At 43.7% G+C, this 17545-nt stretch overlaps 1 non-coding gene across 1 annotated transcript; it reads left to right on the top strand.

Annotated features, from left to right (window-relative positions):
• The first annotated feature begins 16037 nt into the window (after window positions 1-16037).
• On the top strand, window positions 16038-16120 carry trnas-cga (transfer RNA serine (anticodon CGA)). The gene has a single exon. It is a non-coding gene; the product is annotated as a tRNA-Ser (tRNA).
• Window positions 16121-17545: the final 1425 nt, after the last annotated feature.

The raw sequence follows: 17545 nt of genomic DNA, 5'->3' as shown, positions 1-17545 counted from the left end.
TGCACCTATTTTCTATATTTCTATGATTCTATGTGTACTGTTGATGTCTTATAGGCTGAACGGCATTTAATCGGCCCCTTCTATTCCAATGTGTGTGTTTTGAGGGGCCGAATAATTTGCTTCTGTGTAACAATTTATAGGGGCTGAATGACGTCCTCTTGTTCCACTGCTACAGCCTCGAAGGACTGAATCGCTTCTACCCGTTCCAGCGAAACAGGCTCAAGTGGCTGAATGGCTTCCTCCTATTCTTGTGTAACAAGCTCGAGTGGCTGAATGCCCTCCTCCTGTTCTTGTGTAACAAGCTTCAGGGATTGAATGAACTCCTCCTGTTCCTGATTAACCAGCCTCTATGGGTTAAATATTCTGCTCCTGTTCCGATGTAATCAGCTCGGGGGTTTGAATCTCCTCCTCCTTCTTTGGTCTATGAGCATCTATGGGCTTAATGGCATCCTCCTGTACCTATGCAACAGATTCGAGGTGCAGAATTGCCTTTTAATATTCCTATATAACTGTCTGGAAAGTGCTGATTGACCCGCCTCCTGTTCTTATGTAACATGTTTAAGGGGATGAATAGCCTGCTCCTCTGTAAAAGGTTCAACGTCCTGAAAGGCTTATTCCTGTGCAATAGCCTCACATCATCATCCCCATCATCATAGGCAGTCCCTCGGAATCGAGGAAGACTTGCTTCCACTCTTAGGGTGAGTTGGTAGGTGGCTGCACAATTTACTACGAGAACCACAGCCTCTGTCACAAGTGGGACAGGCAGTGGTTGAAGTAAAGGGTGGACTGGGAGTCTGGTTTGCTGGACGCTCCTTCTGCTGCCTGCGCTTGATGTCTGCACGCTCTCGGGGATGAGAATTGAGCAGCTCAGTGGCCTCCCGGATACAGTTCCTCCACTCAGGGTGGTCTTGGTCCAGGGACTCCCAAGTGTCAGTGGGAATGTCACACTTCAACAGGGAGGCTTTAAGGGTGTCTTTGTAACGTTTCCATTGCCCACCTTTGGCTCGTTTGCCCTGGACGCGTTCCGAGTAGAGTGCTTGCTTTAGGTGTCTCGTATCTGGCATGCGAACTTTGTGGCCTGCCCAACGGAGCTGATCATGTGTGGTCAGTGCTACAATGCTGGCTATGTTGGCCTGGGCGAGGATATTAAATTTGGTGTGCCTGTCCTCCCAGGGGATTTGTAGGATCTTTCGGACAAATCGTTGGTGGTATTTCTCCAGCGACTTGCGGTGTCTACTTTACATGTTCCACATCTCTGAGCAGTACAGGAGGGCGGGTATTACTACGGCCTGCCGACCATTAGTTTGGTGAAAGTATTGAGGACCTGGTCTTCAAACACACTTTTCCACAGGCGGCCGAAGGCTGCACTGGCGCACTGGAGGTGTTGTTGGATCTTGTCCTCAATGCCAGCTCTTGTTGATTGAGTATCCCGAAATAAGGGAAGTTGTCCACGTTGTCCAGGGCCGTACCATGGATTTTGATGACTGGGATGCAATGCTGTGCGGCGAGGACAGGTTAGTGGAGGACCTTAGTCTTACTGATGTTTAGCGCAAGCCCCATGCTTTCGCACGCCTCATTAAATACCTCGACTGTGTCCTGCAGTTGAGTTTCTGTGTGTGCACAGACGCAGGCATCATCCGTGTACTTTAGCTCGCGATAGAGGTTGGGATGGTGGAGCATAGCAGCGAGGAAGATTGAGAAGATGGTAGTAGCGTTGACGCAGCCCTGCTTGACCCAGGTCCGGAAGTGGATTGCGTCTGTGAAGAATCTGTTCATAAGGATCACAGCCTGCATGTCGGTGTGGAGCAGGCGGAGGATGGTGAGGTCCGTTTGGTGGCCTCCATAAGAACATGAGAATGTAAGAATGTAAGAACGTAAGAACTTAAGAACATAAGAATTAGGAACAGGAGTAGGCCATCTAGCCCCTCGAGCCTGTTCCGCCATTCATTAAGATCATGGCTGATCTGGCCGTGGACTCGGCTCCACTTACCCGCCCGCTCCCCATAACCCTTAATTCCCTTATTGGTTAAAATTCTATCTAACTGTGACTTGAATACATTCAATGAGTTAGCCTCAAATGCTTCCTTGGGCAGAGAATTCCACTGATTCACAACCCTCTGGGAGAAGAAATTCCTTCTCAACTCGGTTTTAAATTGGCTCCCCCGTATTTTGAGGCTGTGCCCCCTAGTTCTAGTCTTCCCTACAGTGGAAACAACCGCTCTGCTTTTACCCTGTGTATCCCTTTTATGATTTTAAATGTTTCGATAAGATCACCCCTCATCCTTCTGAACTCCAACGAGTAAAGATCCAGTCTACTCAATCTATCAGCATAAGGAAACCCCCTCATCTCCGGAATCAGCCTAGTTATTCGTCTCCGTACCCCCTCCAAAGCCACTTTATCCTTCCTTAAGTAAGCTGAACAAAACTGCACGCAGTACTCCAGGTGCGGCCTTACCAATACCATATACAGTTGCAGCAGGACCTCCCTGCTTTTGTACTCCATCTCTCCGAAATGGAGGAGGACGCTCCTGAGGCTCTCGTGGTTGAGAGTGTGAAAGGCATTTGTTAGGTCGAAGAAGGCCATGTTACCTGCATTTTTTCTGCAGCTGTTGCGCAGCAAAAAATCACGTCCGTTGTGCCCCGGAGGCGACGAAATCCGCTCTGCAAGCTGTAAGGAGCTCCTCGGCCACATGGAGAAGTCAGTTGAGGAAGAGGCTAGCGACGACTTTCCCAGTGGTTGATAGCAGGGGGATTTCCCTGTAGTTGCTGCAATCGGACTTTTCGCCTTGTAAAAGATGTTCACGATCACTGCCTCTCTAAGATCTCCCGGCATGCTCTCCTCCCTCCAAATGAGAGAGAGGAGGTCAAGTATTCGCTCCAGCAGTGACTCTACTCATACTTCAGTGCCTCAGCAAGGATTCCGTCCACCCCCGTACCCTTGTTATGTTTTAGCTTTCTTATGGCGTTTTCTACCTTGTGCAGTGTTGGGGTCTCACTGAGATGGTGGCGGGTAACATGCTGCGGAATGGAGTTAAGTACACTCGTGTCAAACATCATTGGATTACATCGGATATACAGCACTGAAACAGGCCATTCGCCCCAGCAAGTCTTTTTATTCCACTGGAGCCTCCACTCAACGTTCCTGAACAGCCTAATGCTCTATTCCCTTCTCTCTCATATGCCTGTCAAGCCCCTCCTTAAGTACTTCCATACTATTCTCTTCAACCAATCCCTGTCGTACCGAGTTCCACAATCTCACCACGCTTTGGGTAAATAAGTTTCTTCTGAATTCCCTATTTTGATTTCATGGTGACTATCCAACATTGATAGCGTCTAGAAATTCTGTACCCCATAAGTGGAAACATTCTAACTGTATCAACTCCATCAAATTCTATCATAACTTTAAATGTCTGTATCAGGTCACGCCTCAGCCTTCCTTTTTCAAGAGAAATGAGACACTGCCTGTTCATCATTTCCTGATTTGTATATGCTAGCTGTTCTGGTATCATCCTTGTAAATCTTCTCTGCATCATCTGAAATGCCTCTTTGTCCTTTTTATAATATGGCGTCCAGAACGATACCATTACTCTAAGCGTGATCTAATGAAGGTTAAATACAGGTTTAGCACCATGTCGCTGCTTTTCAATTCTGTTTGTCTAGAAATAAATCAGCGTGTTTGGTTTGTTTTTTATGGCCTTGCTAACTTATGCTGTCATTTTTTAGAGTTTTTGTACTTGTACTCCGATATCCCTTTTTTCCTGTACACCACCCAGACTGGCAATAATAAGTCTCCTACCGAAATGTAACACCTCACATTTATATGATTTGAAATTCATTTGCCAATTATATGTCCATTCTGCAAGTTTATTAATGTCCTCTTTTAAGTTTTTGCAGTGTTCCTCAGTATTGACTATCCCTCCGAATTTGGTGTCACCCGCACATTTAGAAATATTGTTTTTGAATCCTAGGTCTAAATCTTTAATATAAATTGTGAACAACAGTGGTCCCAGCATCGATCCGTATGGAAAACCACTACCTGCCTTCTGTTGCTAAGAAACGCTAACTTTTACATCTACTCTTTGATTTCTGTCTTGAAGCCAGCTAGCTAACCATTCTGCTAGTTGTCACCTGACTCAGCATTCTCTGACCTGGCTTGAGGGTCTTCTTGTTCCTATGTAACAATCTATTTTGTTTTATTGTATTCATTCAAGCATGTCGACATCGCTAGCAAGGGCCGGATTTGTTGCCCATCTCCATCTGCCCTTGTGAATTTGGTGGTGAGTCACTTTACGCAACCGACTGGCTCCCCAGGCCATTTCAGAGGTCAGTTAAGAACCAACGACATTGCTGTGGGTTTGGGGTCACATGTAGGCCCAGACCGGTAAGGACGGCAGAATTCTTTCCCGAAAGGAGACAAGTGAACCTGATGAGGAGTTTGTTACAATGGTCATCATTATTGATACTTTTAAATTTCCAGATTTACTTAATTGAATTTAAATTTCCCCACTCTCGTGGTGGGATATGATTTCTTCTCTCTGGATTATTAGTCCAGTGACATAACCATCAAGCTACTATGATTGACCTCCATCTGTGTAATGCGCTCAAGGGGCTGAATGACACATCCTATTCCTTTGCAACAGGTTGAGGGAACGAATGGTGTGCCCTGTTCCGACGCAACAGGATCGGGAGATTGATTAGCCTCCTCCTGTTCCTGTATAACAGGTTCGTTAGTCGCAAATGCCTCATCCTCAACCCATGTAGCAGGTTCGAATGGCTAAATGGACTTCTAGTCTTTTTATAGATAAGTCTCAAGGAGCTGAATGGCTTCCGCCAGTCCTATGTCTAAGGCTCGAGGGGTTAATGGCCTTCACCTGTCCTTGTGCAACAGATTGGAGAGGCTCAATGGCATCTTTCTAATTCTGCTCTAAAGGTTCATTGGTTTGGCATTGCCTTCTAGTCAATTATGCGAAAGGTTCGAGTGACTGAATGGAGTTCGAAATGTTTTGTAAAACAGGAGCACAAAGCTGAATGGCTTCCTCCTGCCCTTTGCAATTGGTTTGAGCGGTTAAGTGACTCATTGGCCTCCACCTGTCCCTGTGCAACAGGCTCGTTTGCTTGCATCTGTTACTGTGCAAAATATTCAGATGATAATTGGGAAGGACTGGAGCCACTTGTGCAGCAGAAAGTGCAGAGACCACAGTTAGCCTTCTCTGAAGTATTGCTTTGATGCAAAGTTCCCTGTGCGGCCCAGGCTCAAATCCTGACTCTGGTGGGAGTCGAGCCTAAAAACTTTGAATGTTTAATATGCCTAGAATTAAAAGTCTAACGTGCTATCCATTGCGCCACAGAGTTGCCAAATTGTGCATCAATACAAAAGTAAAATACTGTTGATGCGTAATCTGAGCTAAAAAATAATCTGAAAATGCTCAGCAGATGAGGCAAAATCTGCGGAGAGAGAAACAGAGTGAATGTTTCAGGTCGATGAACTTTCATCACCACTGGATCAACCTCCGCCGTCTAAAACGGATGCCCTGTCAGACCCGAATCACTTTGTTTGAAAGGGATGTTTTGTCATGGACTCGTAGAACCTTTCAGCACGGTAGGAGGCGACTTCGGCCCAGCATGTCCGCACCGTCCGAAAATTGCTATCCCGCCTAATCCCACTTTCCAACTCTTCTTGTAACCATGTAACAATCTATTTTTTTATTTTATTCATTCAAGCATTTTGACATCGCTAGCAAGCGGTTAATGGCCTTCTCCTGTTCTTGTGTAACAGACTGGAGAGGCTCAATTGCCTCCTACTATTTCTGTGCAACAGATTCGTTGGTTTGGCATTGCCTTCTCGTCATCTATGCAAAAGGTTTGCGCGACCGAATTTGTTGCAGTCATCTTCAGTATTGAATATCCAACTAATTTGGCGTCATCCGCAAGTTGAGAAATTGTGTTTTTGATTCCCAGGTAGAAATAATTAATATAAATTGGAAACAACAGTGGTCCCAGCACCGATCCTTGTGGAACAGCACTACCCACATTCTGCCACTCTAAAAAGCTAACTTTTAGCCCTACTCTCTGCTTTCTGTCTTAAAACCAGCTAGCTATGCATTTATCTAGTTGTCGCCAGACTCCACATTCTCTGACCTCTCTTGCGGTTCTTCTTTTTCCTGTGTAACAATCTAGAGATCCTATTGTTTGTTTTATTCATTCTAGCATGTGGACAATGCTAGCAAGGGCAGCCTTTGTTGCACTTCCCTAATTGCCCTTGTGACGGTGATGGTCAGCCACCTTATGCAAATAAGTTTCTCGTTAGTCCTTTTCACAGGGCCATAAAGAGCCAACCACGTTGCTCTGGATCTGGAGCCACATTTGGGCCCAGACCAGTAAGGACTGCATATTTTCTTCACTAAAGGAGATTATTGAACGAGATGGATGTGTTGCGTCAAAGGTCAACATTATTAATACTTTTAAAATTCTTGATGTATTTAATTGAATTTAAATTGTCCTACTCTCTTGGTGGACTGTGATTTTCTCTCACTGGCTTACTAGTCCAGTGCTACATGCCTCCGGCTGTGTAATGCGCTAGAGGGGCTGAATGACTCAGGCTGTTCCTGTGCAATATTTTGAGGGATGGAATGTCATCCTCCGCGTCGTATGTAACAGGTTCTGTGGTTGATTAGTCTCCACCTGTTCCTGTATAACAGGTCGGTGTCTCTGAAATGCCTCGTCCTAATCCTATGCAACATCTTCTACTAAGGGGAGAGTGGAGTGGGGAAGGGGAGGCGGTGGGGAGGACGGTCGCAGTACAGAGAAATCTAGAATGCTAAAGAGAAATTAAAATGAAGCAATGCCGGAAAGTGATTGTTGTAATGTAACCACATTATGTCAAGAAGGGACAGAGTATACAAACAAAAGAGTGCACTAAAAAATAGGATCCTGATAAGAAAAAAAGCGAAAGGATAATTCGAGCTATAGTGCAAAAAAATGTTATGATCTCTAATAATGTTAAAAAGACAAATCCAAAAGCATTGTATCTGAATGGACGAAGCATCTGCAATAAGATAGAAGAATTAACAGCGCAAACAGATGTAAACAGATACAATATAGGTGCAATTACAGATATATGGTTGCACGGTGACCAGAGTTGGGAACTGAAAATCAAATGATATTCGGTATTTAGAAAAGACAGGCAAAAAGGAAGAGCGGGCTGTGTTGTGTTGTTGGTAAAGGATGATATCAGCGCAATAATGAGAAAGGTATTCGGCTCAGAAAGACATAATGTAGATTCAGTTGGATGGCGCTAAGGAGAACGAAGGACCAGAAAAGATTCGTGTGAGTTGTCCATAGGCCTCCAAACAGCTGTGGTAGTGTAGAGGATAATATTAACAGGAAATTAGAGTTGCATGTAACAAGAGTACTACCATCATCGAAGGTGACTTTAAACTACATATAAATTAAAGTAAAAATAATGTGGCCGATGAATTCCTGGCGTGTGTACCAATTGTTCTTTTAGCCCAGTATTTTGCGGAGCCTACTACGGAACAGAATATCCTAGATTGGGTCTTGTGTAATGAGAAGGGGTTAATTAAAATTCAAGTTGTCTGGGGTCCTTTAGCGAAGAGTGGCAATAACTCGATTAAACTCGTTATTAAGATGGAAAGTGAAGTAGCCCAATCCTAATCAATGGTCTTAAATCTAAGCAAAGGAAACTACGAATGCATGGGGAATGAATTGCATGGGGTATGATAGATTGGGAAGAGTCAATAAACGTCATGTTGGTAGATGGGCAAGGAATAACGTTTCATGAAGGAATGTGTCAATTGCGGCAGTTATACTTTCCTTTCTGTTGTAAAAAAAAAGGATGCTGGCCCAACCATGGTTAACAAAATAAATTAAGGATAGTATTAGATTCAAAGAAGAGTTATACAAAGTTGCCAGAAAAAGTACAAGTCTGAGGATGGGGAACAATTTAGAATTCAGCAAAAATGTGCCAAGAGATTGATTGAGAGGCGAGAAATAGAGTATAAGAGTGAACTTGCAAGGAACATAACAAGCGGCTGCAGTAGATTCTACAAGTTCGTAAAAAGGAAAAGATTAGTGAAGACAAATGTGGACACTTTACAGACAGAAACGGGGGAATTTATAATTTGGAACAAGGAAATGGCAGGACAATTAAATAAATGCTTCGGTTCTGTCTTCACGGAGGACATAAATAACATCCCAAAAATGCTTGTGAACCAAAGGCCTAGTGAGCAAGAGGAATTAACGGACATGATTATTTTAAGAAAATAGTGCTGAAGAAACTAATGGGAATGAAGGCCGATAAATTCCCAGGGCCTGATGATCTGCATCCCAGAGCACTAAAACAGGTTGCAATGGAAATAGTGCATGCATTGGTTGACAACGTCCAAACATCTATCGATTATGGAACAGTTCCTGCAGTTTGCACGGTGGCAAAAGTAACACCACTGTTTAAAAATGGAGGGAGAGAGAAAACAAGGAACAACAGCCCGGTTAGCCTAACATCAGTTGTCGGCAAAATGCGAGAGTCTATTGTAAAGGATATTATAACGGCACACTTAGATAATATCAAAGGGATTAGACAAAGTCAACATGAATTCATGAAAAGAAAATCATGTTTGACAAACCTACTCGAGTTTTTGAGGATGTAACTGATAGAAAGGTTAAGGGAGAACCAGTGGATATCGTGTATTTGGATTTTCAGAAGGCCTCTGATAAAGTCCCACGTAAGATGTAGTGTGCAAAATTAAAGCATATATGATTGGAGGCAATATACTAGCATGGATTGAAAATTGTTTAATGGACAGGAAACAGATCGATGAGCAGAGGGACCTGGTGTCCTTGTAAAATAATCTATTGAAAGCATACATGCAGGTGCAGCAAGCAGTTAGGAAGGCAGATGGTATGTTGGCCTTTGTTCTAAGAGGATGTGAGTAAATGAGTAAAGATGTGTTACTACAGTTCTACAGGGCCTTGGTGAGACCGCACTTGGAGTATTGTGTGCAGTTTTGATTTCGTTACCCAAGAAAGGATATACTTGCCTTAGAGGGAGTGCAGCGAAGGTTCACCAGATGGATTATTGGGATGGCAGGACTGTTGTATGAGCAGAGATTGGGTCGACACGGCCTGTATTCTGTAGAATTTAGAAGAATGAGAGAAGATCTCATTTAAATGAAAACCATTCTGAAAGGGTTGAATAGACTGGATGCGTGGAAGATGATTCACCTGATTTGGAAGATTATAACAAGGGGTCACGGTCTCAGGATACGGGGTAGGAAATTAAGGAAGGAGAAGGTGAGATTTTTTTTTCATTCAGAGAGTGGTGCAGCTGTGGAATTCTCTACCACAGAAGGCTTTGAATGCCGAGTCACTGAATATATTTAAGAGGGAGATAGATTTCTAGACACAAAAGACATCAAGTGATATGGGGGAAAAGCTTGAATATGGTGTTGAGATAGAGGATTAGGAATGATCATATTAAATGGCGGTGTAGACTCGAAAGGCCGAATGGACCACTACTGCTCCCGTTTTCTATGTTTCTAAGTTCTAGGATCTAAATGGACTTATACTCCTCTTGTACAGAAAGCTCAAGGAACTGATCGGCTTCTGCCTCTCCTAAGGCTCAGATTTGAGACGTTAATGACCTTCTCCTTTCCCTGTGCAACAGTGCAGTGCGGCTGAAAGGCCTCCAGCTAATTCTGTGTAACAGGAAAGTGTGCCTCCTCGTCATCGATGCAGCAGGTACGAGCGGCCGAAGGCGTTCTGCTATTCTTGTATAAAAAGCCCAAGGATCTGAATTACTTCCTCTTGTCCTTTGCAACTGGCTCGAGGGGCTAATGGAATTCTGCTGTCCTTCTGTAACAGGTTCGATGGCTTGCTCTTGTTCCTGTGTAATAGACTCAGGATCTAAGATAACTCAATGGAAAAGTGGGTAGGATTGGAGCCACTTGTGTAGCAGGAATTGCAGGGCACGCAGTTTCCCTTCTCTTAAGTATTGATTTGCTGCAAAATGCATTGAGCTGCCGAAGAAACACCAGATCATGACATAAATTCCGACTAAAATCCGACCTATCCAGACTAATGCCACTTTCCAGCTCTTGGTCCATAGCCTTTTCGGTTACTGGAATTGAAGTGCACATTCAAGGACTTTTAAAAGTGGCGTGGACTTCTGCCTCTAAATCACTTTCAGGACTGAGTTCCAGACTCTCACCACCCCTGGGTGAAAACAGTGTACCTCAAATTCCGGAAAACCTCCTACCAATTACCTTAAATCTATGACGCCTGGTTGTTGGCCACTCTGCTAAGGGAAATAGATCCTTTCTATGCACTCGATCGAGGCCACTCATAATTTTATTCACTTCAATACGGACCGCCTTAGCCTCCTCTGTTCCAAAGAAATCAAATCCAGCCGATGCAATATTTACTCAGAGCTAAATTCACCATCCGCCTAAATCTAACCTGTATGCTCACGAGTGCTGTCTGATCATTCCTGTAATGCGGTGACCAGAGAAGCATGCAATAATCTAGCTGTGGCCCAACTACAGTTTTACACATTTGAAGCATAACTTCCCCGATCTTATATTCTATGGCTCATCTCATGAAGGCAAGTATTCCGTGTTGCTTCTCAACATAGAAACATCGAAAATAGATTCAGCAGTACGCCATTCGACACTTCGAGCCTGTAACACCACTCAATAAGATCATGGTTGATCATTCCCTCAGTACCGCTTACCTGTTTCCTCCCTACCTCTTGATCCTTTTAGCCATGAGGGTCAAATAACTCCCTGTTGAATATATCCAATGAACTGGCATCAACAACTCTTTGCGGCAGGGAATTCGACAGGTTAACAACTCTCTGAGTGAAGAAGTTTCTCCTCATCTTCGTTCTAAATGGCCTACCCCTTATCGTAAGACTGTGTCCCCTGGTTCTGGACTTTCCCATCATTTTGAACATTCTTCCCGCATCGAACCTGTCCAGTCCCGTCAGAATCTTACATCTTTCTACGAGATCCCCTCTCATCCTTCTAAACTCCAGTGTAAAAAGGCCCAGTCGATCCAGTCTCTTTTCCGAGGTCAGTCAATCCATCCCTGGAATCAGTCTGGTGAAACTTCGCTGCACTCTCTCAATAGCAAGAACTTCCTTCCTCAGATTAGGAGACCAAAACTGAACACAATATTCCAGGTGAGGTCTCACCAATGCCCTTTACAACTGCAGTAAGACGACCCAGCTCCTATACTCAAATCCCCTAGCTATGAAGGCCAACATACCATTTGAGTTCTTCACAGCCTGCTGTACTTGCATGCCAACTTTCAATGACTGATGAACCATGACACCCAGGTCTCGTTACACCTCCCCTTTTCCTAATCTGCCGCCATGCAGATAATATTCTGCCTTCGTTGTTTTGCCATCAAAGTGGATAATCGCACATTTATCAACATTATAATGCATCTGCCATGTATTTGCCCACTCACCGAACATGTGAAAGTCAACCTGCAGCCTGTTAGCGTCCTCCTGAGGGCTCACACCGCCAGCTAATTTAGTTTCATCTGCAAACCTGGAGATATTACACTCAATTACTTCATCTGAATCATTAATGTATGCTGTGAAGAGCTGGGGTCCCAGTAATGAGCCCTGAGGTACACCACTAGTCACTGCCGGCCATTCTGAAAATGACCCGTTTATCCCGACTCTCTGCTTCCTGTCTGCCAACCAGTTCTCGACACTTCGGTTCTGTCTTCACAAAGGAAGATACAGATCACCTTCCGAATGTAATAGGGGAAAGTGGGTCTAGTGAGAATGAGGAACTGAAAGATATCCTTATTAGGTGGGAAATTGTGTTAGGGAAGTTGATGGGATTAAAGGCCGATAAATCCCCAAGTCCTGATAGTCTGCATGTCAGAGTACTTCAGGAAGTGGCCCGAGAAATAGTGGATGCATTGGTGATCATTTTCCAGCAACCTATCGATTCTGGATCAGTTCCTATGGACTGGAGTGTAGCTAATGTAATGCCACTTTTTAAAAATGGAGCGAGAGAGAAAGCGGGTAATTAGCCTGACATCCGTAATGGGGAAAATATTGGAATCATTCATTAAAGAGCCCATTTGGAACGCAGTTACAGAATCGGACCGAGTCAGCATAGATTTATGAAAGGGAAATCATGCTTGACGAATCTTCTGGAATTTATTGAAGATGTAACTAGTATAGTGCACAAGCAGAACCAATGGATGTGATGTATTTGGGCTTTCAAAAGGCTTTTGACGTGGACCCGCACAAGAGATTGGTGCACAAAAAAAAGCGCATGGTATTGGTGGTAATGTACTGACGTGGATAGAGAACTGGTTGGCAGACAGGAAGCAGATAGTCGGGATAAACGGGTCCTTTTCAGAATGGCAGGCAGTGACGAGTGGACTGCAGCAGGGCTCAGTGCTGGAACCCCAGCACTTTACAATATACATTAACGATTTGGATAAAGGGATAGAGTATAATATCTCCAAGTTTGTGGATGACACTAATCTAGGTGGCGGTGTGAGCTGTGAGGAGGACGCAAAGAGGCTGCAGGGTGATGTGGACAGATTAGTTGAGTGGGCAAATACATGGCAGATGCATTATAATCTGGATAAATGTGAGGTTATCCATTATGGGGGCAAAACACGAAGGCAGAATATTATCTGAATGGTGGCAGACTAGCAAAAGGGGAGGTCAGCGAGACCTGGGTGTCATGGTTCATCAGTCACTGAAAGTGGCCACGCAGGTACAGCAGGTGCTAAAGAAGGCAAATCGTTTGTTGGCCTTCGTAGCTAGGGGATTTGAATATAGTAGCAGGGAGGTCTTACTGCAGTTGTACAGGGCCTTAATGAGGCCTCACCTGGAATATTGTGTTCAGTTTTGGTCTCCTAGTCTGAGGAAGGACGTTCTTGCTATTGAGGGATTGCAGCGAATGTTCTCCAGACTGATTCCAGGGATGGCTGGGCTGTCATATGAGGAGAGACTGGATCAACTAGGCCTTTATTCACTGGAGTTTAGAAGGATGAGAGGGGACCTCAAATGAACATCTAAGATTCTGACGGGAATGGACAGGTTAGATGTGGGAAGAATGTTATTGATATTGGGGAAGTCCAGAACCAGGGGAGATAGTCTTAGGATAAGGGGCAGGCCATTTAAGACTGAGATGAGGATAAACTTCTTCACTCAGAGAGTTTTTGACCTGTGGAATTCGATGCCGCAGAGAGTTGTTGATGCCAGTTCATTGGATATATTGACGAGGTAGTTAGATATGGCCCTTATGGTTAAGTGGATCAAGGGGTATGGAGAGACAGCAGGACAGCGGTACTGAAGGAAAGGTCAGCCATGATCTGATTGAATGCCGGTGCAGGCTCGAATGGCCGAATGGCCTAATCCTGCACGTATTTTCTTTGTTTCTCTGTTTCTATCCACGTAAGTACATTACCCCCAATACCATGTGCTTTGATTTTGCACACAGATCTCTTGTGTGGGACCTTATCTAAAGCCTTTTGAAAGTCCAAATACACCACATCCATTGGTTCTCCCGTGTCCACTCTGCAAGTTACAGATTCAGAAAATTCTGGAGCTTGATTTTCCCTTGATAAATCCATGCTGACTTGGACCGACCCTGTCACTGCTTTCGAAATGCGCTGCGATTTCATCTTTAATAATTGATTCCAACATTTTCCCCATGACTGATGTCAGGCTAACCGATCTATAATTACCCATTTTCTGTCTCCCTCCTTTTTAAAAAAGTGGTGTTACATTACCAACCCTCCAGTCCATGGGAACTGATCCAGAGTCGATAGACTGTGAGAAAATGATCACGAATGCATCCACTATTTCTCGGGACACTTCCTTAAGTACTCTGGGATGCAGACTATCAGGCCCCGGGGATTTATCGGCCTTCAATCAGATCAATTTCCCCAACACATTTTCCCATCTAATCAGCATATCCTTCAGTTCCTCCTTCGCACTAGACCCTCGGTCCCCTAGTACATCCAGAAGGTTATTTGTGTCTTCCGTCGTGAAGACAGTACCAAAGTATTTGTTCAATTAGTCTGCCTTTTCTTTGTTCCCCATTATAAATTCACCTGAATCCGACTGCAAGGGACCTACGTTTGCCTTCACTAATTGTTTTCTCTTCACATATATATAGAAGCTTTGGCAGTCATTTTTTATGCTTCTGGCACGCTTCGTCTCATACTCTTTATTCCCCCTCTTAAAGAAACCCTTAGTCCTCCTTGGCTGAATTCTAAATTTCTCCCAGTCCTCAGGTTTGCTGATTTTTCTGGCCAATTTATATTACTCTTCCTTGGATTTAACATTATCCTTAATTTCCCTTGTTAGCCACGGTTGAGCCATCTTCCCAGTTCTATTTTTACTCCAGACAGGAATGTACAATTGTTGAAGTTCATCCATGTGGTCTTTAAATGTTTGCCATTGCCTATCCACCATCAACCTTTTAAGTATCATTTGCTAGTCGATTCTAGCTAATTCACGCCTCATACCATCGAAATTACCTTTCCTAAAGTTCAGGTCCCTAGTTTCTGAATTAACTGTGTCACTCTCCATCTTATAAATAATTCTACCATATTATGGTCACTCTTCCCCAAGGGGCCTGGCACAACAAGATTGCTAATTAGTCCCTTCTCATTGCACATCACCTAGTCTATGATGTCCAGCTCTCTCGGTGGTTCCTCGACATATTGGTCTGGAAAACCATCCCTAATATACTCCAGGAAATCGTCCTCCACCTCATTGCTACCAGTTTGGTCAGCCCAATCAATATATCGATTAAAGTCGCCCATGGTAACTTCTGTACCTTTATTGCACACATCCCTTATTTCTTGATTGATGCTGTCCCCAACCTCACTACTACTGTTTGGAGGTCTGTATACAATTCCCACTAGCGTTTTCTGCCATTTGGTATTCTGCAGCTCCCACCATACCGCTTCCAAATCATCCAAGCTAATGACCCTCCTTATCATTGCATTAATTTCCGCTTTAACCAGTAACGCCACCCCGCCACCTTTTCCTTTCAGTCTATCCTTCACAAGCATCTTATCTACCTGCCCTGCTACCGTCAAGGATTCTGTGGACATGCACTCCAAGGTCATTTGCACCTCTACACTTATCAGTGGCCTAACATTTAATGTTTATTCGCTTTCCCTATAAGCACTCCCCAAATGCATTATCTAACAATTCTCCGGGTTGAATTCCATTAAACCCCTGACCTGTTCTTTGATATCTACCTACAATGAACAGCTTTCTTCCTCATTATCAAGCATACCTGGTTGACCAATCTTTTAGTCACCTGCGCTAATTTGTATTTAGTGGCTCAGTGTCAAATTTGTATCGCATAATACTCTTGTGAAGCGCCTTGGACGTTTCGCTAATTTCAAGGGGCTAATTATGTAAAAGTTGTTGTTGTTTAGCATGTGTGTAACATAACGTTATATAGAGATTGCATCACAGAAAGAGACAATTGCACCTAACTGGTATTGCTAGAGTTAATGCTGCACACTACCCTACTTCACTTGTTCCTATCAGCATTTTGTTCTATTGCTTTCTCAGTCATGTGCTCAGGTAATTCCCTTTAAAATGAATCTGTGATATTCTCCTCAACTAATGCTCGTGTAGCATCTTCCACATTCTAACCACTCTTTGGTAAATAAGTTGCTCTTGAATTGTCTACTGAATTTATCAGTGACCTCCCGTTCTGAACTCCTGCACAATAGCAAACATTTTCTCCACATCAACTCGATCAAACACCTTCATAATGTTAAAAATATATCTCACTTGTTTTTCGCGAAATAAGCTCTCCAGACTGTTCAGTTGTTCCCGAAATGTAAATTCTTTCAGTTCTGACCAAAATTTTTCCTTCTTTGCTGTAAGATTCTGTGATTCTACGATTTAATTTTCACATCGACTGGGAGATCCAATAGGGCAAGCAGGCAGGCGGTCTCTCTGATAAATTGTACCAACGATTCGACTATTAAAGCACCTTGAATGTGTAGCTGCGATGGCCGAGTGGTTAAGGCGTTGGACTCGAAATCCAATGGGGGTTTCCCTGCGCAGGTTCGAACCCTGCTCGCAGCGATTCTACAAGTGCTCTTTTTTTTTATCGACTCACGGTGGATCTCATTGGAATCTGATCACAATTCCCTCCACTGCCCTTTGTTACACTGATTGACGCGAAGCTGTTGTTCGAACTGGAAACATTGATAGTTTATCGGTATTAATTGTTGGTTTGTTGGGCACTATCTCCAAAAATCAGTGAGTAATATACACAGCATGAAAAAATGCCTTTTAATATAGATCATTGCATTGTTTAGGCGGAACTCACCTTGAGTTAATGAGTGCGAACGTGGTTTGGTTTTATAAAGATGAAGAAGTTTTGCCAAAATGACCACGGCAGCGTTTGACGTTGCAATTTTCTGATAACGTCAGTGTTTGCATCAAAGTAGATGCTTCATCCATTAAGCGACGTGGCCCCTGCAGTTTGCAGCAGACTAATGTACAGCAAAATTCTAAAGGATCAAAGTGCAATAAAAAGGCAAGCATGAAATCACGGTGCCGCAATGCAATGAGTATTCGGAATCCAGGAGAGGGCACAGAGCTAGTTAGAGTGTGTGAGAGCTCAGATCACAGGACCCCAAGAAAAAATGCAAAAAGCAAGAGGCAATAGAGCAGACGAGCACTGGGGTAAGTGTAAACGACAAGGTGATAGGAAGGGAAAATATGTATGAATATAAAGGGGCTGCAGGAGGGGTGAAAACTAAAATTCATGGTTTAAAAACTACTATTTTAACACTCTACCTAACCGCACGCAGCATTCGAAATAAAGTAAATGAGTTGACGGCACAAATCATCATAAATGGGTATGATTTGGTGGCCATTACAGAAACGTTGCAGGTTGGCCAGGACAGGGAATTAAACATACAGGGGTATCTGACAATTCGGAAAGATAGACAAGAATGGAAAGGAGGTGGTGTAGCTCTGTTAATAAAGGATGATATCAGGGCAGTTGTGAGAGACGATATTGGCTCTAATGAACAAAATGTTGAATCATTGTGAGTGGAGATTAGAGATAGTAAGGGGAAATAGTCACTGGTGGACGTAATTTATAGGCCCCCAAATAATAGCTTCAAGGCGGGGCGGGCAATAACCAACGGAATAATGGAGGCATGTGAAAAAGGAACGGCAGTAATCATGGTGGATTTTAACCTGCATATCGATTGGTCAAATCAAATCGCACTGGGTAGACTTGAGGAGGAATTCATAGAATGCATACGGGAATGTTTCTTAGAACAGTATGTTACAGAACATGCAAGGGAGCAAGCTATCTTAGATCTGGTCCTGTGTAATGAGACAGGAATAATAAACGATCTCCCAGTAAAAGATCCTCTCAGAATGAGTGATCACAGCATGGTTGAATTTGTAATACAGTTTGAGGGTGAGGAAGTAGTGTCTCAAACGAGCGCAGTATGATTAACCAAAGGTGACTATAGTGGGATGAGGGCA

Source organism: Pristiophorus japonicus, chromosome 29 (genome assembly GCF_044704955.1).
Source record: "Pristiophorus japonicus isolate sPriJap1 chromosome 29, sPriJap1.hap1, whole genome shotgun sequence".
In the NCBI taxonomy this organism is placed as follows: Eukaryota; Metazoa; Chordata; class Chondrichthyes; family Pristiophoridae; genus Pristiophorus; species Pristiophorus japonicus.
Note: the sequence above shows the minus strand (reverse complement) of the source record. Positions and strands in the feature narration are given on the sequence as shown.